The sequence below is a fragment of the Pinus tabuliformis genome, chromosome J (genome assembly GCF_031772625.1).
Source record: "Pinus tabuliformis cultivar Carrire ecotype Pingquan chromosome J, CPIR1, whole genome shotgun sequence".
Lineage (NCBI taxonomy): Eukaryota > Viridiplantae > Streptophyta > Pinopsida > Pinales > Pinaceae > Pinus > Pinus tabuliformis.
Window position 1 is genome coordinate 488,483,182 of NC_142295.1, and position 23,614 is coordinate 488,506,795.

Consider the following 23,614-nt stretch of genomic DNA (forward strand, 5'->3'; position numbering starts at 1 on the left):
TAAAATATTTTTTAATTTTTATTTATAACTTACAAGTTACGGCTTTTAATTTTTATTTATAACTTACAGGTTATATTAATATAACTTATGGCCCACGGGCCTACGAATTTTAATTTTTATTTATAAAAAAAAATATTTTAATTTTTAGCCATATAACCTGTAGGTTGTAACATATAAAAAAAATATTATAATTTTTACAGGTATATAACTTACAAACCACAGGCCTATGACTTTTAATTTTTGTTTATAAAAAAAATATTTTAATTCTTAACCATATAATGTGTAACGTATAAAAAAAATATTATAATTTTTAACCATATAAATCTCACCGCCTGCAACTCTGCCCGATCCACGACGCCACGCCTGCTGCTCTGCCCAACCCACGACGCCCACGCCTGCTCCTCTGCCTGACCCACGACGCCCATGGAAAACTGGAGGATGGCTCGCCTTCTCCCTCGATTCTGCTCGACCCACGACGCTGCACAGAGAACGCCGCACAGCTCGACCCACGACGCCGCACAGAGAAGCCGCACAAATGCCTGCTCTCACACGCCGCACAGATGCCTGCTCTCCCACGACGCTGCCAACGAGACTCGCCCACGCCAAAATCGATTTCACTGTCGCCCCTTATAGAATTCCTTGCAGCTAAACTAGGAGTGAAACTAGAAGTTAAACGAAAATAAAATTTCAATTAACTGAGTTGGATCAACTGTTAACTGAGGATCCAAACCCACCTGAACTGCAACATCAACATTTTGTTAACTAATCGTACAGATCCCACCGTATCCATATCCGTACTAGTTTCAGATTCGGGGATCTGAGGTTTCACCGCTTGCCCCCTGCGGATCCGGTAACGTAGGCATTTTTCCTTGGGATTTGCTCCCAACTCACTATATAATGAGACTATGTGCTCTCATATTGTATCACGCTATGAGCTATTGGTCTTGAGGAAACTCTGCGATTTTGTACTTGCATACATTCTTAATATAATCAATACTTTATTGGCTATCCGGCTGGTGTTCTCTTGGCGTTATGAGGTGATGTCTTTGCATGCTATTTCTATTGTGCTTAATTTCTTTTACATATTGAATTAATATTAGCTTATACTTGTCATCTTGCTTGGATTGATGTGTGCAAGCTATCTTGCACATATCATTGATTTAGAGTAGTATTCTAGGGATAAGCTTGCCAATTCATTTTAGGAGAAATTCTTAATTTATCTTATTCATTATATTGCTCTAATCTTGTGCAAACTAATGTGTTCAAATGTCTAGGAAAGATCTTTTGTATTTTGTGCAGGAATTCATCTGGAAGTGGGAAAAATCTAAATTAGAACAACTCACTCCTAGAGTTACAACGATCCAAGACTCAGCGATTTTTTCGCTCCAAGTCTTCCATCCAACAAAGAGCAAAAGAAAGTTTTCTTACTCTATAGCTACTCGATCATCCATTTAAATTTAAAATACTTCTTTGATTCTAGTTCTTTCAAAGTTATATCTCCTATTCAAGAGTCATTTCTAAAGCTAGGCAAGTATGAGGGTTCACTCCCATTACTTGAGCTAGTATTCTGTATATTAAATTCTAATTTTAGTTTTGGTTTCATTTTCCTAACTTCACACTGACAATTGGTTTTGTGTTTTGCATCCCATAGGCTTGAGCATTAGGCAACAAGGAGCTTAAGGAGAAGCTTTGGGACACTACTCACTCATCTTTATGCAAGACCCCCTCATGCTATCCAAACACTGATTTCTAGGGAGGCCGCAAGCACTTGGGAGAGAGTTGCAAACTCATTTAGGTCGTGGGCCTTTTGAGCCTTGTAAATCTCTTTTGGGGAGCTTTTTCCATCTTCAAGTTTGTTGTTATTATTTTTATTTTTTATTTTTTTGGAGAGTCTAGCTTTTTTAGATTCCTATCTTTGTAAAGATCTCTCTCTCATTGTGGGCAGCCCTCTTCGAGTCATTTTTACTTGCTTCAAGCACTAATAGAAGATAAAAAAATTGTTGGAAGGAGCTTGGGATTTTTCCCATGGCATCCCCCTTCCTCATTTAGAGGAGGGATTCTTGTAGGTGGTCTAACCTTGCTTCTAGTTTTTCTTAGTTTTCTAGCTTTTAATTTCATATTGTGCATACTTAAAATCAACACATTTCACTCCACATGAAAAATTTTACTAATCTTGTATTTAAATTCCCACATGCATAAGCTTCCAAATTGTAAATTTGAGAAAATCTCATCTTGTGTGTAAACACTTCATACTTTAGCAAGTTTTTATTGTTTTATAATTTCTTCAAATATATGCTTCACTATTTGGTCAATTTATGCTATATGTGATGGAAACTATTAGAGCACTATCATTTATTTGAAACAATTGTAGCTTAAAGAAATCTATTCCATTTTACTTGTTTATTTTCCATTCAATGGTGCAAACACATGTGAGCTTATTTACATTATAGCATCTCAAGTTTTGCAAACTATTTCTCTTTGAAGCATTTGCATGTAGCATTAATTTAATTTGGGGAATTAGCACAATTTGCACTTCATCTAGGCATTGTAGTATAGGAAGGCCCCAAGCCTCATTGAAATTTTACCTCCAATATAAGTTGGTTGAAGTAGACATCTTAGAGACCCTCTACTCCTCTACTGACTCTTCACTATGAGATCCATATCTTTGGGCAAGAGTAAAGTCTGAGGATTGAAGAGTTAAATTGTAATCTTGTTGTAGAGATAATTGATAAAATTAACCAAGAGCACTTTCCATTACATTTACTTTACTTGTCTCTTGAGGGTTTGAGTTTTCATATGCAAAGATATTCCAAAAGCAAGTATTGTAATCCTTTCAAACAAGTGCTTTATTTTCATGCTTCAAGTCTAATTGCATATTGATGCCTTGGTTTAGCACTTCCTTTCTTTTACATTTCCAAGTTAATTACTAATTTTTGGGTTTTGGCAAGATATGTTTCACATGTTTTGATTCATAAAGTTGATTATCTCAAAAGCATTTTGTATCTTACATATCTTGTGCTAACAATTCTTGTTTACATTTCAGGGTTACTTTGCTTTCTCTTTTGAGAGCATTACATTTTACTTTCAGCAAATATATCCTTAAATTGCTGAGCAAATTCCTTATAAGGCACTGGTTTTATTGTTTTTCTCACGTTAACGATTGGCATTGTTATTTCAAAGTTTTTCACATCATATTTGCTCATGAATCCTTAAAAGTAATCCATTTTCACTATAACACCCTCCTAGAAACTCACATCTTTTAACTTAACTTTTCATTAGGGACCACCCCCCTTAGCTAACCTAGGAGATAGCTCAAATGAAGAGAGTGGGTATTAGTTTAACAACCCCTTCTCTGAGTTCCCTACCACCAACCACACTTATGAGGTTGAAGGCCTTTCTCACTGACTTGTAGGTAGGTGTAGGCGGTAGGTGATAACATTTTTTGGCGTCGTTGTCGGGGACAAGTTTTCTTGTACCTGGGAGATCGACTAGCCTTTTGGTTTTAGCATTTTTTAACTTTAGATTTAGATTCTTGCTCAAGTGGCGACTCCACTCAATCCAAATCTTGCAAGAGTCTCTACGAGGAGAAATTCAAATGGTCTAGTTAGCCTCTCTCCTAATCCTGAAAGTGTTTTTAGAGAGAGGTTGAATAGAATTTCTCATAGTAGAGCTCTTGCTAGTCTTGGGCAAGAGGCTACTTATGATGTTCATTTGCTTTTTCAAGAACAAGTAGAGCCTAGCATCATGAATGATCTTTTTGCTCCTTGTGACTTCACTAACATAAATAGTTATCCTCACAATATCCCTGACAAGGCTATTGAAAAGTTGACTTCCTTTCAAGGTAACAATGCCATTAGTACTACATCACATGTGAAAAACTTTAATGGTTGTATCTTTAAATGGTGTAACACTGTTAATTATGAGGATGTGAATATGAGACTTTTTGCCTTATCTTTAGAAGAGGATGCTCTTGATTGGCTCACTGAGCAACCTGCTAACTCATATAACTCTTTACAAGCCATTCTAATTGCATATTTAGATAAGTTTAGAAAGAAGAAGGAAAATAGGCATTTGATCAACGCCATTAGCAATATGAAGAAAAATGAGAATGAAACCATGGAGGAGTTTAACAAGAGATTCAATGGATTAGTAAAAAGCATGTATGCTACTATTAAACCTCTTGATGAATTTATTTTATGCCCATATCTGGATGTTTTTGGTGTTGACATTTCTTATGGGCTGAGGAAAAGAGTCTGCGAATTTAGGTGTAGCTCAAACTGAACTTCCTGGTTTCACTAAGGGCCATTGAAACCAAATGATTCCAAAGGCAAGGCCAAAGAAGGGACTACACATGATCCTATTAAGGAGTTAACCCAACTCATCAAGAGTATGGAGGCAAATCACACTAGCCAGATGAATGTTATCCAAAATCAATTAGTGACCATGGAGAGAAATCAAGGTGGGAGATTCCCAAATAAAGGAAATGATAGATGGCAAAAGAGAGGACCTCCCAATGACCATATGCCACCTAATCCACTTGAGTCTACAAACTTAGTTGATGATTCCATGCCTTATTGTAGACCTTGTGATGACATACATGATGAACTCACTTGTCCTTATGCAAGAAGGATCCTAGAAGGAGATATGGTAGGATCAAGTGAGCAAATCAATGTAGTTGGAAAAGAGCATCATTTGTCCTTGGAATATTGGATGGGAGTCATGGAGAATAGTCAGAAGGTAAATAGAAAGCCTCCATCCTCCTATAGTGTGAATAATTTTGAAGAGTTGGATAGGATCAATAAGTTATATGGAGAAAGGCCTTCATCAACTCAAATTTTAGAGATAGCCAAGGATAAAGAAAGGGGAAAGAATAAAGAAAGAAATAATAACAAAACTTTCACTCTGCCCACATCGAAGTTGAATATTGACTTGGGAGGATGGATTAATAATGTTGAGATTTTAGTTCATGTCACTGAAATCATGAAGATTCCCTCCCAGAGATATAAATTGTTGAAATCCATTGATGCTCCAAATGATAATTTTTCTAAGGATAGATATGAGGATGCCCCTATCACTTTGCAAAGTAGTCATAAGTGTAGAGATAACAGAGACCACCAACCTTTTTTCATCACTATGTTGGTCAATGGAATGCTTTTACACAATTGTATGTTTGACTCTAGGGCATCATCTTGTGTCATGACTAAGAAAGTCATGAATCAAATAAGCTTGAGGATTTCTAGACCCTACCACAACATTTGTGCAATGGACTCAAAGATCATTGAAGTTTGTGGTTTGATAAAATATCTTCAAGTCCACTTGGTTGTACATCCTGATATTATGATCACCATGGATATTGTGGTGATTGATGTGCCTGATGCTTGGGGGATGTTATTGTCTAGAAAGTGGGGAGTTGATATTGGGGGTAGTTTGCAAATGGATTTAAGTTATGCTACCATCCTTAATAGTGACGGCATCATGATTATATTGGATAGGGAGTTGGAGAGAAAGTTTCATGTAGAAAATCCCAAGGAGCCTCATAATGAAATTGTGTATGAATTGGATAACTTGGGAAACTATGCTATCTTGGCTAATTTTTTTCCTCCTTTGGAGAAGGAGGTGGATTGTAAGAAAGATGGAGTTTGACACATGAATTTTGATGGCGCACATTCTAGGTATGGTAAGGGTGTTGGAATTGTCCTTACCTCCCCTCTTGGTCACATATTCAAGTTTGCCTATAGATTGGAATTCGATGCAACCAACAATGTAGCAGAGTATGAGGTTCTATTGTTTTGGAATTGGTTTCGCCGAGCAAATTTTTCATGTAGGTAGAAGAAGATTCAAGTACAACTTCAAGCAAGAATTCAAGAGCAGAAGTATCAAATCAAAGGAAGCATTGCAACGGGACATCCTTTGAAGACATGACAGCTATCCGTATATTGCGAAGAAGTGTTAAGGCCAAGAGTCATCATTGTAAAATTGTAAAAGAGTCATTTGTAAAAGTGTCATCATTGGAAAAGTCATTATTGTAAAAGAGTCAATCTGCCTAGAGTTGAAAAGGCATTATTGGGAGGTATAAGAGCCTCTGCTGGGATGATGTCATGGTTGGGTTACAGGTCATAGTGTGATTGGGTGTTCGATCAAAATCATTGTAAATCATATTGTATCATGGATTGTTGTCCCTGGTACGGGAATCCACACTCGTCTCATTTCAGTCATTATAGGGTAGTAGGGCAGTGCTAGGCTGGTGCATCAAGTCGCCTACAGGTTGGAGCCTGTGAACACTTCAGGGTGGTAGGTTGGTCTAGGATGTTGGGGCACCCATTCAGTTGACTAGTGAAGAAATCAGGGCATTGGGGCGTCCTTCCAGTGGGAGCTGGAGAAGAATGCTTTTCTAGAATTCTAGGAAGTTGTTGCTTTCATTACAATGGGGGCTAAAGATTAAAGAATTTATTAGAAAAGCGTCGGTGGTTTTTTACCCGGAGGGGGTTTCCACCTAAAATTCTTATGTCTACTGTGTTCTTTTATTTACTGTTATTACTGCATAAACATTAATAATAATTGAAAATTAAGTAATGCTCTGAAAAGATTTAAAAGTGATAATTGCTAAGAAACACTGATTCACCCCCCCTCTCAGTATTTCCAACATGTATCCCTTCTATTTGGACACTCCCTTGCATAGTGACCAAACTTATTGAAAACAAAACACCTGCCCTTCCTTCCACCCTTAGATCCAGGCTTTCCATGGAAATGACCTTTAGACCCTGCATTATTCTCCTTTTGGCATGAGCAGAGAATGCAGTGAAGTTTCTTCTATTAGAAAGCATTTCTTGCTCCACCATTCTTGTTTCTTCTTGAATGCATCTCGACATCAATTCTTCAAACCCTGGAATTCGATCATTGTTGAGGACGATGGTTCTAAATACATACCACTCAGGTGGGAGTCCTCCAAGGGTGGTGAGAGTAAGTTCCCTGTCAGGAATGACTTCTCCAATCGAGAGTAGATCATTCTTGATCTCAGTAATCCTCAAGAAATAGGATTGAATATCCTCGTCCTTGCCCTTCTTAATATCCTTCAACTTATTCTTGAGAAATAGAATTTGATTAGCATTACTAACCTTGAACATGTCAACCAACCTGTTGTAGATCTCCTTGGAGGTCTTCAATTCGGAGATGTAGGCCACTAGATGCTTGTCAATGGAATCCTTGATAATCTTATTTGCTTTGACTTCAGCCCTATTTTACTTGGTCTTCGCAGCAGCCGGTGCATTTGAAGGAGGTTCAGGGATTTTACCCTGCACATAGTCCATCACTTCTTTTTCTTCCAAGGTCAAATCAAGAGACATCTTCCATCCATGATAGTCAGATTTATCATGGAGCTTGTCTTCAGCCGGGAAGTAGGATGAGGAACCCATTGAACCATTTGTCCTTATCCAACTGTCTTTGGTGATTGCTCTTTCACTCTTGCTTGGGCTTTGTCTTCACCTCAACTCTGATACCATGTTAATTTAGGCATCAGTGGTATGGTATGTTCTATGCTTTAGAGCAATTTTACTTCAATTTCTTTATTAGCCCAGTATCAATATTCAGATTAGAAATCACATCAACATGATAGTAAAATACAAATAGAACATAAACATAAACAGTGGAAGACAAGCTAAGACAAGATGACACAAGATGTGGCACAAGCCAGGGATAAACCCTAATGTGTTGAAACTTGAAACCCTTGATCAAATCTTCTTTTAGTCTTCAATAGTTCAGCAGAGAGAGATAGTACAATTTACAACTCTGATCATTTAAATCAGCAGCAAAAGAGCCCTAACCAAAAAAATTCAACGTTGGTCAATAGGGCAGATTTGACCTTCAACAAACCGGTCAACTTCAGTCAACTTTGAGCTCCAAACAGCAAGATAAAACAACCCTCAAAACAGTCAAATTTAGCTCAGTCAAAGTTTTGTCAAACAGCTTACCCACGATCAGCCCAAACAGAGATAGCTCACAAAAATGCAGTCAAAGGAGGTCAACACACGCTGGTCAACGCTTGGTCAAACTATCCAGAAATTCATTCTCCTGAAATTTCAACCTCCTGAAATTTCACTCTGCTGAAATTTTGGACCTATGGAGAGAGACAGGCCTAGAAAGTTGTACCCAATCAATGAGGAGAGAGAGAGAGAAGTGTGAAGATGAGTGTGTCCAAATGAGGCTAAGTCACCTTCTATTTATATGCAACGTTGAGGATGAATAGACTTGATTGCTGGGCTTCTGAGCCTACATAAGTTTGTTGGCTGACCTTGACAATTTGACCATAATCAAAATAAATTCATAACTTCATTTGTACGTGTCAGAATCAAATGATCTTTAAATCAATCCTACACCTCTCGGAGAGAGGAACCAAGAAAAATATCAGTTGTCATAAATAAGATGACCCATGTGGAGTTTGGCCCTAGTTGCCAATTTTTACAATCTTGCAACTAAGTTTGAGATGAAGGATTTAAAGCTTATGCACTACTTTCTAGGCATGGAGGTGTGGTAGACAGATGGAGAGATTTTCCTTGGACAAGGGAAATATTGCATCGAGATTCTAAGGAGGTTCATTATGGAGGATTCCAAAGCCATGTCTACACCCATGATCACAAATTGGAGGAAGGTAGATGCATCTAGGGAGAAGGATGTAGACCCCACCTTATACATGCAGTTGATAGGCTCTCTCATGTATTTAGTTAACACCAGGCCAGATATATCCTATGCAATAAAATCTCTCAGTCAGTTTATGGTGGAACCGAAGAGAGTGCATTGGATAGTAGCAAAACATGTGCTAAGGAATTTGCATGGCATTATCAAGTATGGCATCAGATATGCTCGAGGTGATGCTATCAGGTCGATTGGATATGTTGATGCATACTGGGCAGGTAATGCAATGGATCGGAAAAGAACTTCAAGTGTTGCTTTAGCATGGGATCAGGAGTTGTTTCTTAGCACAGTGAGAAACAAAAGTCCGGGCATTTAGTTCTGTAGAGGCAAAGTACATAGCAGTGAGCATGGCTACATGCGAGGCCATATGGCTTCAAAAGCTACTAATAGCCTTGTTTGGTCAAAGGGTTGAGATGACGGTGATACACTATCACAATCAAAGTTGCATTAGGTTGTCAAAGAATCTGATGTGTCACTAACAGGTCCAAGCATATAGTCATCAAGTACCACTTCATCAGGGATTGTGTGCAGCACAGGATTGTTCAGCGACAATATATACCCACACATGCGCAGGTAGCAGATATACTGACAAAGGCTTTTGGGAAGGCGAGATTTATCTTCTTTAGAGACAAGATGGGTGTAATGCAGAACATCTTCCTCGCTAAGAGGGAGTGTTAGTTTATGTAGCTTAGACAGGTGTTCTAGTCTTAGATGGTGTCCATGAGGCTAAGGAACATAGTGGATTAATTTTCTCCAATACCCAGAAAAAGTTTCTAAGGAAAATTACCTTAATTTGAACTAATTAGACGGTTTATTAATTTTCCTAAGTCTAATGTAGGGAAATGGATTAATTAATCGGGATTAATTGAGGTAAATCAATTTTCCTCTAGTGACTTCTAGAAAAGTCATTTGATGGGGTCAAGATGATCTTATCCATTGATTGAGATTAGATTGTGGTCGTTGATTGCTCAACAAGAGATTATAAGAGGACATCGATGGGAATTTGGAAAGCAAAACAGAGACACAGATTTGCAGTGATAGCAAAGGTACAATGATCGCGTGGAGGACACCAACAACGAGCTTTTCAATAGGAAAATTGAGGAGAGAATTTCCATAGAAATTCTTCACAAAGATTCCAATTGTTCCAATAGAAGGAAGGAGGCCTAATTATTTTGTAGAGAGGCTGCATTAACCAGTGTGAGTTACCAGTGCGAATTGTTGGGCAGCAGTTTGATTTCCAATTGCAGAGGAAGGGCGAGTTTCTCTAGTGAATTGTTGGAGGCAGAGAATATTGTCGGAATGAATTTCTAGAGGCAGTGCGAATTCCAGGAGAGGTTGTGCATATTTCCATTTTTTCCAGTGCGTGTTGCTGGAAGGATGTGCGAATTGCACAAAGGAGAGCCAAGTTTGCTAGTAGGGGTTCGATTTGGCTAGAACAAGTGGAGAAGAGATATTGTTGGAGCTTTGCCAATGAAAGGAAAGCAGTGTATGTAATTCTCAATTGCTGAAGATTTATTAATAATATAAACCCTCATTTGTTGCACTGGTTTTCTGCATACTAGGGTTTTTCCATGGGACTTCTGTCCAAAAATATCGGTGTTCATTATTTCTGTGTGTGTGCAATATTTTCTCAGTTCATGTGGTTTATTTATTTTCTGTGAAGTTGCAGTAGTGTTTTATTCAATGTTCGCTAGAATTAATTGTAGAAGACAAATAATCAAATTTGGCAACAAAATAATAACCAATAACTACAACGGTATTAAAATTTGACTAGATGTGAGGTCCATGACTCACTAGATTTCCACTTTGTATCATAATATTCACAATGTTAGTATTTGTTGCATGTTTGAGCCCCCACCAGCGAATATATTTAAAAAGAAAGAGATGATTAGCCTAGGGCTCTAGTAGAACCATTCAAAACCTTAAAGGGAAGCATAATGGTATCTATAACAAACAAGGATAAACATCTCCTATTACGATAATGGTAGACAGAAGACAACAACCCTCACCAAGTATCTATACAAAAAATAAAATTTCCCTTGTATCTCATAATAGATGGTACATGGTACTGCAAAATCTAGCAAGCATAGTGCAAAGCCTGACTAGACAGCCTAGGTCTTATGGCAACAATGAGAATAACCATCATTGTCACCTTAGTGGCCTCTCTCTTTCTATTTAGTAGTGGATATTATTCCCACAAGGGAGACTTGTTGGGCAAGGCTTTGAGGTTAGATGACTTGGATTCTAGCCCGACTGGTTCTCTAAGGGACTTGCAAACTAAAACACCTAAGCAAGGAGGGTTCCAAGGTGACAAGAGTCCAATGGCTAAGGATGAAGGTATTGGTCAAAACTTGAAGGTTAAGATAAGAGTTACAAGTATTCAAGCACACACTCCACAAACCCCAATAGACTGTAAGAAGGTTGTTATAAACCAGGGTTTTTAAGGTATGCAAATTTACATCATGTAATAGCATATAACAACAAAGAAATAGCATATAAGTCATAGATTCAACAAACAATCAAAGGATATCAAGAGGTAAGCAAGAAATAAGGAAACCCTTAGGGTTTTTAATGGTTTTGTATATATAAAACAACAATACATATCTATATGTCAGCCCTACTTTTGGGGTCAGATGGAATTAATGCTAGATTTTACCTTTCTAATTTATTAAATATGATTTCTATCAATAGGACAATAACATATAAACGCAAAATTACAATAATATGCAAATTAAAACTAAACCCTAATCTTAGTTACCAAGAAATAAGGAAAAGAGGTACATTTACAAGGTGATCTCACAACTAGACTAATGCAGCTATTCAATTGGGCTATGGAATCAAAAATGACAAGGTTAATGATAGGGATTTGAATGAAGAGGGTGGAAGACTAAAAACCTTCTCCTAGAAACCCTAGCCACTTCTTGTAGTAGGAGATTTAAAGTCAAAGGATGCACGCAACAAGTTCCCTTAATGGATTCTTGAAAGACAAATTCGCAAGACATGTCAAAACAAGATTTCATGAAAGATTTTGCACTTTTTAATACGGCATAATACAACCCTAACTTTAGAAAAATGCATGCAAAATGGAAGAAAAATGACAATATGCTTACACCATTCAATCAAGAATCACTTCATTAATCCAAAATTAGCCTCTCCATGTAAAAATATCCAATGTTCCACCAAGTTTCTAGGATGGGGAAACACGGGAGCATGGATACGCACAAGGGGGGCGTATATAAGCAACCCCAAAATTTAGGGAATTTTCGGGAAACAGAGGGATGTCATAGCCATAAAAATTATAAATTATAAATTATCAAAAAATAATATATAATAAAAAAATAAAATCCCAAAAATATGTCCATAACTAAATACAAAATCTTAATAATTATGAAATGTACATCTAAAGACTAAATATGATCATCATTACTTATTAGACTATTATCATTTATGAATTATCATTTGACATTTCTGCATTGTAAATCTAAAAGTAAATTACTAAATTGAATTCATCATTTGACATTATGAAATGTTCCTTCTAAATTCATCATTTGGCTTGATGCGAGGTACAACTAAATTAAATTAATAAATTCATCATTTGACAATTGAAATTATGCAATCCGCATCAACTTTTCAAAAACGATCAAAAGTAAATTCATCATATGACAATGACATTGACATTATGTTGAAGTCTAAAATAGCCATAGAATACTAAACTAAAAGTAAACATAGAAAGCACTGAGCAGTGAAATGCTAGTAAATTTCTCAAAAAGCACTAAATAATATTAATAAATACTAAGTCTTAAGTTTTAATATGCTTTAAGTCTTTTATTGTTGTTATTGTTTTTATTTTATTTTTTCACTTTTCAATTTTAATATAATTTAATTTATTTATTTGTTTTTAAAAAAATAAGTTTTAATAAGTTTGAAGTTTTAATATAGTTTCTTTTTTTTATTTTTTGTTATTTTTTAAATTTGTATTTTTTTTAATTTTTTATGTTTTATAAAAATTATTAGACAAAAAAATGGGGGAACATGAGCTTCATGTTGGACAGGATGGCCTGCGATCCTGGTATTGAAGGATTCTTTCACATCAGGACAGTGTTGAGGTCAGGGACGATTCAGTGGCACATCTGGGACCCTGGCACATGTTGCAATGATAGTGGGGAGCATCAATTAGAGAGGATGCTCGTTCAAGTATTGCTTGAGGACAAGCGAATTTTTGGAGCGTTGGAAAAACTTGCCGGATGAGGATGCCACCTGGGAGGGTGAGCACATATTGGAGCACCCAGCTTTGAGGTTGCTTGAGGGCAAGAAAAATTTGGGAGGGGAGGACTGTCATGTCCCTTCTTCTCAAACACTTTTGTAACAGGGTGCTGCTACATGATTTTGCACAATCTTGGCTAAGGAAGAGAACCCATCATTTTCGACTTAGGGACTTAGGAGGCAATTCAACTTAATTTGGTTGCTAGTGGAATGTGGGGGCCACCCACATGGGAATTCGAATTGGCCCCTTCAAATAGCTTGGATGGAAAGTTGAATAGGTTGATGAAGGGGCCCACATGATGCAAGGGAGGCCCAAGGAGTTATAAGGAGGGAGAAACTCTTATTTTGGGATTCATTCATACATATTGCAAACAAAGTCACTTGATTGTTCACTCTGTTGTTTAGCTGAGTCAACCGGCTATTTAGCCACGAATCTATCAAGTGGGAGATTCAACCTCTACTTTGGGGGACCATTCGTGCCCGCCCTAGAGAGGCAGTTCTATAAGGATTTCGGGAGTTCCAGGGCAATGACATAGCACCACCACCCAACACAAAGTAGGGAGTGCGTATTTCTGGGTAGCCAAAGAATACACAGAGGAAGATAAAGGCCAGCAGAGATCAGATTGTTGGCCAGAGAGTTAGAGAGCTGAGATAGTGGCAATAGACCAACATTCTTGCTGAGCTTTACAGCCAACATTCCAGCAATTCGAATTGTTGGGCTAGAGGACAGTGCAGAGGCCACTCAACAGTTTTTCGTGGAGCTTAGGAGCAAGTGTCTTAGGCCAAGAGTTCACACGGGAAGTCAAGGATTGGATAGAAAGGGTCAGCCCAGCACTTTGGGGGCATTTCCAAGAGGATTTACAGGTAGTTTCTAGTAGGCCGAGTTTTGCAGTTGTAGCTGAGGTTGGGCTCCAAGGGGGTCGAATTTCAGAAGTCTAAACCAGCCAAAATCCTTTCTGGGTTTTTCCTAGGTTTTTGACAAGGATCCCAAATATAAAGTTTCATAACTTTTTGAGCACTGGAATTAGGGTTTTAAGTTGTATCTTTGCAGCAGACAGTGTAGAATCGCTGGAGATTGAATAGCATAGTTTTAACATTCGGCCAATTCGAAACGGAAACGGCCGAGTTGATCCGTTTCATTGCCCAGAAATGTGACTCGGTGGAGGAAACGGTTCAGTAGGCCGAGTCAGCCATGACTCGGCCGAGTCATGGCTGACTCGGCAAACTCGGCCGTTTCCGTATTGACTCGGCCGAGTCATAACCAGTGACCTGTAACCCCATCAAAACAGCGATTTGACATTTTTTTAATGAAATTTTGAAGTGTTTACTAATTGGTTTGGACTCCAATGTGTTTTATGAATTAGTTAAATGTTATTTGGGGTCCATTCCCCCTCCCAAACCCTATTTAACACACTCAAATGCTCTCTACTATTGATATGCTATTCAAATTTCATGGTAATGTTAAATTCTTAAAGTAAAAGTGACATTCTCCTTAATCTTCATTTTCATCCTTTTACTTAAATTTTTAACATTACCATGAAATGACTCAGGATGTTTGAGAGTGGTTTCGGCCTTATTGGATTTCATATGGAGAAAGTAGAATTTTAGATTTCATTCAAAATCCAGCAGACTTATCAGTTTTTCAGGATTTCAGGATTGGAGGATTGCAATGTTTCCATTGAATTTTGTCATGTATTAGGGTATGGAACTCGTATTTAATCAAGAGCACCAATCCCTCTATGTACCTTGATGTTAGTGACATTGGTTGTTGAACTCCTCTGGGATTCACTCCCAAACCAGGAGCTTCTGAAAATATCGCTCCCGCTCCCGTTTTTGCTCTCGCTCCCCACTTTCGCTCCTGCTCCCAACTTCCAAGTAACACTGAGCCAGATGATGTTGGAAACTCTAGCAGTAGCCAGTAGTACTGGTCACAGACTTTTGTTGTAGAGACCATTTATAGCCTCCTTGGTTATGTGTTTTTGTTTTGATCTCTATATCATCATCGTGTATGTATTGGACAATGCATTGGGTGCCATTTTGATATAATGGATATATTCATGAGCCTACTTTGATCATAAGTTGTCTTCTCTCTATATTCTAATGCTGTGTGTTTGGAAACATGAATGAAAATCTTGAAAATTATGTGTTTTTATAAAAAAATAAATATTTAATGTATTTTTTACAACGACCGAGTCATTGAAATCGAGCCGGCTGAGTCGATACCGAGTCGGAGTCGAAGTTTTAAAACATTGTTGAATAGTGCCTTTGGGAGTCAATTTTGGGAAGTCGAAATCGAGCCAAACCATTTCTGAGTTTTTGTGGGTTGTGGCCAAGGAGTTGGTGGCTGAAGTTTCATCATTTTCTGAGCACCGAAGGAGTTTCTTGCAGTGCCTTTCCAGGCAGCAGTGAAGTTTTCTGGACAACGCAGAGCATTAGAGGAGCAGTCATTTCCAGCATTTGAGATAATTATTTTATCACCTGGGTTCTCACGCTTGCCATTGAGGCAAGCCCAGGTGCATACCTCCATATTATTGTACTTGCTCCATTGATTAATAAAATGGCTCAGTTGGTTCTTAATTCCATAGTTTTTATGAGCATTTGTTGATTGTTTAAAATTTTTGTGTTGTAAATCGTTTTCGCTTTGCATATCACTATGTATTTAAGTTTGGAACATTACACCTTGATGTTGAGACTTTCCAAGACCCAAAATTCCTCTTCCTAGCCAATTGGCGCTAAGCTCTAATTGGGTCGCTTGGCCTTAAGAGGGCTGAATTAGAGAAGAGAGAGAAAATTCAAATTTATGGATAAAAGATCACTTGATCACCAACAAGACTTGGCCAATGCCTAGTCCTTGGGTTGATGAAGTCTATGGATGCTTAAGATTAGCTAGATTTTGCAGAGTAAGGATATTTTGATTCCCTAGAAACAAAATCCTAACTATTGCCTTTGTGAGGGACCAAAGTCACTTGGAAGAGCTATAATCAAGATTCACCAAGGGGAATGCCATTCACATTTCTAATATGAGTAATGCATACAATGATGATATCGAGATTTTATACAATTAATATTCAACTAATTAGGGTGCAATAGAAAAACCCTAGATTATCAATGCACTCCATACATTAGACATATAATTTAAAGATTTATCAAGAACAAAGTGCACTTACAAGATGAAAATGCATCAACATTTTGTTATTGATCCAAGACAACTTCTCTGAAGCTAAGAAAATAGCTTTGCTACTGCTCAATTTAGCAGGGGTCCTAGGAGGGCTTCCTAAGGGACTACTACTAGATCAAGTGGCAACAATGAGACAAGGACCCACTGTCACCTCAGTCGATGTCCCCTGCTCTTTAAATAATTTCACCGATGGGAGGAGTCCCAGTATAGGGAAATCACTATGGATAGTAAGCCAATGATAGGATGGGTAATGATTTCCAGAGCCCATTCATAGGAGAGACTCAAATGATAGGGCTTGCTTGCTTTAGGAGCAAGGTGTGGGGCTCTCCAAGGAAGGCTTAAAGGAGGCCTAGACCTAGTGTTAATTTTAGTTAACAATGGCATGTTCTATGCTTAGCACAATTACTTCAATGTCATTTAAGACGCCCAATGACAATTTCCAATTCAGCTTTCCAATAGCAATCACATTAACCATAAACCACATTGACAGTAACTATAGATAGAACATGAATAATAAAATGCAAAAGACAAGCCAAGACAAGAGAATGCCAGATTTGGCAAATGTCAGGGAAAAGCCCCAAGATGGGGGAAACCCTTTGATCAATTCTTCTTATTATTATATCAAATGTTCAGCAGAGAGAGAGTACAATAAATTCAATATTGACTTGCCAAATCACAGTCAAAACAACCATGTCAAATCTACAGTCAACAACAGTCAAACTCAACCCTAAATAAAAAGTCAATGTAGGTAAATGCAACAACAAATCATCCTCTATGCAGCTCGGTCATACCCAGTCAAACTCAGCCTTCTTTGCTAGTCAAAGTCAACCCAAAACAATCATGAAAACAATGGTCAAACTTGGTCAAACTTTGTGGTCAACCCTGCAATTAGTATGTGGTTAAAGTCAACAGAATGTCTCGATTCCTGTGCCAATAAATGCATCCTGCCAAAAACGAAATTCTGACCCAAAAGTCATAGTCAAATGTGGTAAAAACACCCCTGGTCAACATTGGTCAAACCTGCAACAAACTCTGAAATTTCGGCCCTGTAATTCGTCCTTCTGTTGCCACACGTGTGAGGAAAAGAGATGCCCAATAAGTTGTACGAATCAATCAGATGAGGAGAGAGAGGAATGTGTGTGATGAGATGATGCCAAATGAGGTTTGAGGTCTCTTATATTTATACAAGTCGTTGAGGGTGAAGTGATATGTCCCTTGGGCTTCATGAGCCTACATGATGATGTGGCCGACCTTCACAATTTGCACATGTGTGGGCATAATTTCAAAACACATTTATGTGTATCCAAATTTAATGATCTTTAATTCGATTTTGGTCCTCTCAAAAAGAGGAATTCAATGAAATAATCATCTCCATCAAATGAGTTGTCCAAAGTGGAATTTGGCCCTAGTTTCCAATTTTAACACTCCCTCTCAACTAGGGAGAATTCCATCTATCAATCTATCCATCATCATGCCATCCTGTCATCATGTACCGTATCTACATCTCATCTCAACTCTGCTGAACATTGATGTAATAATGAAGAATAATCAATTGAGAGTGAGTCACAAGACCTTTCCACTCTCCACTAACCGAAGTCAGCCCAGGGTAGAACCCTAATCAGATTTGATCCCAAATCAGGTTGTTGAACACCATGCATCCTAGACATAGGGAGTACGACAGTACACGAAGCGTCCATCTGTAGTGTTATGGTCCCTATCCACTTTTCCCAACTCATTGGCCAGATGAGAGGTACTTCGCATGAGTCCCGGACTACATGGGTAGGATGTATGCTGGGGCATCTGCAGAAGAAGGTGAACCACTCATCCTATGCATTAATCATCAATCGTAGGGGAAGGTGAACCACTAACCCTACACACATTTCAACCATAATGGGGTATCACAAGGGAAGGTGAACCACTCACCCTTTACACAGCGCACCTATAGGGGAAGGTGAACCACTCACCCTATGGTCGCTTATAGCTCCAAGAAGTACCCCAAACCCCTAGGAGCTCCCAGAGCTCAATGTCCAACTCAAGCGGGATCCTCATGAGAGGGTCCTTCCATGACTCCAAGTCTCTCTCAGAAGGCTAAGAATTTGACCTTCCACAAGGGCTTCATGATGATGTCAGCAACCTTCTCATCAGTCTTGATGTGTTGGAGCCTTATTCCTCCCCGTTGTACCATATCCCGGATAAAGTGGTACCTGATATCAATGTGCTTGGAGCAATCGTGGACCGTAGAGTTCTCTGAAAGGCGAATCCCACTCTGGTTATTGCAATAGATCATGTTGGTATTCAACACGTGCTCAAATAGCTTACTGAAGAGCTTGCTTAACCATATAGCTTCACAACAGGCAATACTAGCTGCAATGTATTTGGCGCCGGCGGTGCTTAGAGCAACCGATTTCTGCTTCCTACTCATCCAAGAAATCGAAGCAGACCCCAATGAGAAGCAACATCCAAACATGCTCTTTCGATCCACCACACTGCCTGCCCAGTCAGCATCAGAATATCCATGAAGCCTCAAATTCTCAACAGTGTATCTCAACCCATAGTTGATTGTGCCACGGAGATATCTCAAGAGATTCTTAGCAGCAATCCAATGTATGTGATGAGGCTCAACCATAAATTGACTCAAAGTATTCACAACGAAGCATATGTCTAGACAGGAGTTTACCAAGAACATCAGGGCCCCCACAAGTTGTCGATACTCGGAAGGGTTTGCCAATTTGGGCCCAACAGCACTTCCACATAGTTTCTTGAAGTTGAGTTCCATTGAAGTAGACATAGACTTGCAATCCACCATCCCACAACTCTCTAGAAACTTCACAATGTATTTTCCTTGAGAAAGGAAAATCTCACCTGGCTTTCGCCGGACCTCCAGGCCTAGGTAGTAATGCATCAGTCCTAGGCCCTTCACCTCAAACTCGGAATTCAACTCCCTCTTACATTGATATATGAGAGGGTCTGCACCAATCAGAAAGATATCATCAACATAAGGGACCAAAATGAGAGGCATGTCCTTTTCAACCTTGAAGTATAAGTTTGGATCAGCATAACTCCTCGTAAATCCTAGCTTCATAAGATAATTATCAATCCTCTCATACCAAGCCCTATGGGCTTGCTTCAACCCATAGAGGGCTTTCTTCAACCTGTATACATGTGTCCTTTGATCTTGTACTTTGAACCCCTGAGGTTGTTCCAAGTAGACTTCCTCCTTAAACGAGCCATGCAAGAAAGCAGTCTTGACGTCCATTTGATGTAGGCTCCATCCTTGATTGGCAATGAGAGCAATAATAGATCAGATAGTTGTGTATCGGCCAACCAGTGCAAATATCTCGTCATTCCACTCCTTCCTTTTGAGAGAAGCCTTGAGCAATGAACCTAGCCTTATATTTTTCAGCACCCCCATCAGATCCCCATTTAATTTTTAAAATCCATTTAGAAGTGACCACAGACTTGTCATTGCGTCTAGGCACCACATCCCAGACATCATTCTTCATGATTGACTCATACTCCTCATTCATTGCATCTTTCCAAACTTGGTGTTTTATGGCTTCCTCGAATGTGCATGGTTCATCTTGAACAATAGTACTCATAGCAGCCAAATAACCTTGATACCTATTCGGCTTCTTACTTTCTCAAAATGTCCCTCTTGGAGCAACATGTCTTTCAACATCTTCGAGAGTATTTTTGAGCCATAGTGGACGTTTCCTTGAGGTAGAAGTATCACCAGGAGGTGGATCGATTGGATCCATCAAGCATAGACTCCTCTGTCGAAGGTTCATCTTGCTTTTTGGCAGCATTATCATCGTCCTTCCTTGGGATAGGGAGATCTCTAGATTTTGCAAGCACAATATCTTCATCAAAGGTGACATCACAACTTACTTCCACATCTCTTTGACTGGGCACATATATTCTATATGCCTTTGAATTTTCACTGTTGACGAACATTCATTTCTTCCCGAAAGCTTCCAACTTATCCCTTTTCTCGTTAGGCACGTGAAAATACATGAGACACCCAAATATTCTAAAATGAGAAACATCCGGTTTTCTTACCAATGAAGACTTCCTTGGGTGTCTTGAAATCCAAGGCTTGATGCGGGCTCCTATTTTGAACATATACAACAATGTTGGCAGCTTCTCCCCATAAGAACTTTGGTAGGCCTTGATCATGAAGCATGGCACGGGTGGCTTCCATGATTGTTCGATCCTTCCTTTCAACAATGCCATTCTGCTCAGGAGTGTATGGGACAATTGTCTCCCTCTTAATGCCAGCCTCTCTGCAAAAGTCATTGAATTCATTTGATTCATATTCGGTTCCATTGTCGGTCCTCAATATCTTAATCTTCTTCCCTGTTTGATTTTCCACCAATGCTTTAAAAGAACGGAACCATTTGAACACTTCATCTTTCCTTTGCAAGAAATTGATCCATGTTTTGTGAGAGTAGTCATTCACAAAGATTGCAAAATATGAGTGTCCTCCCAATGATGTTACAGGTAACATACCAGATAAGTCAGAATGGACTAGTTGAAGAATATCGGTTGTGTTTCTCTCACTAGAAGGGAATGGTCCCTTTGTATGTTTCCCAATTGCACAACCCTGACAAACACCTTCATGGTTCATGTTAAACTCGAGCATAACTGTGACCATCTTCCTTACCCTAGGTAAGGCTTTGTAAAGTAGGTGGGAAAATCTCCAGTGCCATAATTCACATTGTAGAGAAGTATAACTCGCCAAATCTTCCAAAAGGACTACCTCCAGTTTAATAGAGACCATCAGCCCTAAATCCAAGATTAAATGCATCTTTAGGGTTTCTTTGCCAAATACATACATTTCCATCAATGAATTCTACCTTGAAGCCTTTATCTTCCATCGTAGAAATAGACACCTGGTTCTTCTTCAAATCAGGTACATACAATACTTCTTGTAGATGAATTGTTTGACCTTGATTCAAGTGAAGAGTGACAATACCTATCCCTTTCACGGGGTAGGTGGCATTAAATCCAAGTATGATCTTCAAATTATTCTTTTTTCAACCAAGTTTGAGAGTGCCTCCTTGTACCCAGTGAAGTGCCTTGAGACTCCACTATCAATCAACCAATGATCCAAATGTATTAGGAGGAGAGGCAATAGATAGAGCGGAAATAAGATAGAATTCATCTTGTTTTTCTACAACATTACTTTCATCATACCTGGCAGTTCTTGACCTTTTGGGAGGTAGACCATTTCCATTTCGAGCAGCGGGAGCACTCCTCTTTCCTTTGTTGTTGAACCTGTTGTTCCTTTGATTTCCATTGCCTTTGAAATTGTTGTGGTTGTTATTGTCGTCATCCTAGGAGAATTCTTCTTGTGAGGACACTCTCTAGCATAGTGGTTGAACCTATTGCAATTGTAGCACCTTTATTTTCTTCCTTCTTTGAATCCCTTCTTAGATCCTTGACCTGTCTCCTCAGACCTGCATTACTCTTCCTCTTTGTATGAGCGGAGAAGGCAGTGTTTATTTCCATTGGAGGGCTTATCTCTCTTCATCACACTGTTTTACAAACCGGCCGTTTCGAAACCGACTCGGCCGAGTCGAACCATTTCAATAGCCTGAGGACTGACCCGGCCAAGTAACCGGTCCGGTTGACCGAGTCACACATGACTCGGCCGAGTCACAAGGGGACAGCTTGGCAGCGTAAAAACATAAAATAAAAATAAAAAATATCATTTTTTTGGTATTTTTTCAAATGTTTAATGCAGTTTATGGATTCCAAAGTGTTATAGTAATTTGCTAAATGTTTTTGGGGTCCATTTCCCCCTCCCAAACCCTATTTAAGACACCCAAATGTTCTCATTCACTCACAACAGTCTTATGCATTTGAGTGAGAGTCTTCTTTGAGAATTAGTGAGCAGTTCTTGAGCTTGTTTTGGAGCAACAGTGAGGAGTCTTGGAGGAGCATTGTAGCTGGAGTGAGGAGCTTCTTGGGCAGCCATTTGGAGCAGCATTGAGGAGCTGATTCTTGGAGCAAGCTTGAGGAGGCAGTTTGTGCCTGGAGGTATTTTTTTCCACCTCTATAAATCTGTTTTTGCTTAGTAAATTTTAGGTGCATATCAAGAAAGCTTAGAGAGTGTTTTTTGTCAAATAAATGAACATTGAATCAATTTTTTTTTTTTTCCATTTTCAGATTGTTTTCCTAGTCAAAAAATGGCACCTAGAGCAAAAGATCTTGCTTGGGCATATTTTGAAATGGTTGATAGTCAAATGCATTGCAAATTTTGCCATAGGAAAATTAAGGAAGGTCCTGGGGGCATTAATAGGCTGAAACAACACTTGGCAGGGATTAGACTCTAGAGGCCAAATTACCCCATGTACCTCACCAGAAATTGGGGAGATTAGAAAGAATTTGTTGGCCAGCTTTGAGAAATTTAAAGAAGATAAGGCTAGGCAAAAAGAGATACAGGCTGAAATTGGGAGGAAGAGGGAGATACAAAAAATGATGGCTACCAACCCCCACTATGATTTTGAGGGTTCTTCCTATATCCCTCAAACTGAGGCATCCAACCCTTTCCGTTATGTTCCTCCCTCTTTTAGTTCTGTTCAAGATAAGGGAAAGGGTAGAATGAATTTGAAAAAGGGTGATGTGACTATCAAAAGTTATTTCACTCCCTCCTCTCCATCAAATGCACATGGTCCTGAAGTTAGTAAAGGTCAAATTCAGCCCACTTTAGATGACCATTGGAAGAAAGAATTGAGGGAGACTGCTTGTGACTACATAGCTAGATGGTGGTATGATGCTGATATCCCCTTTAATGCTGCTCGTTCACCATATTATGAGCCTATGTTTGATGCCATACATGCTGCTGGAAAAGGCTTCAAAGGCCCTACTATGCATGAGCTAAGGGGGTTTCATTTGCAGAAAGAAATTCAATCCATTAATGAGTATTTGCAAGAGTTCAGGGACTCATGGGCAAGAACAGGGTGTACCATCATGTCAGATGGATGGACTGATCAAAGAAACCGTACCATCATAAACTTTCTTGTCTTCTGCCCACAGGGAACCATGTTTTTAAAATCAGTTGATGCATCTGATAAGGTAAAAGATGGCCACTTGTTGTTTCAGCTATTGGATCAGGTTGTTCAGGAGGTGGGGGTGGCTAATGTTGTTCAAATCATCACAGATAATGCCTCTAACTATGTTCTTGCTAGTAAACTGTTAGACGAAAAACACAAGACCATCTTTTGGACCCCATGCGCTGCACATTGCATAGACCTCATGCTTGAGGATATTGGAAAATTAGATTGGGTCAAAAACACTGTAGATCATGCCAAAAGCATAACAAAATTTATCTACAATCATACACTGGTTTTGAGTCTCATGAGGAAACACAATGGAGGCAAGGATATTATTAGGCCTGCCATCACTAGATTCGCTACACATTTTTTGACATTGCAATCTATGCTTTCCCAACATAGAAACTTGCAAAAGATGTTTTCCAGT

General features: G+C 38.9%; 1 protein-coding gene across 4 annotated transcripts in view; it reads right to left on the reverse strand.

Annotated features, from left to right (window-relative positions):
- LOC149227922 (NAD(P)-binding Rossmann-fold superfamily protein) overlaps nucleotides 1-23,614 on the reverse strand; it is a 380,332-nt gene that overhangs the window by 163,442 nt on the left and 193,276 nt on the right. The gene's annotated exons all lie outside the window — the stretch shown is intronic.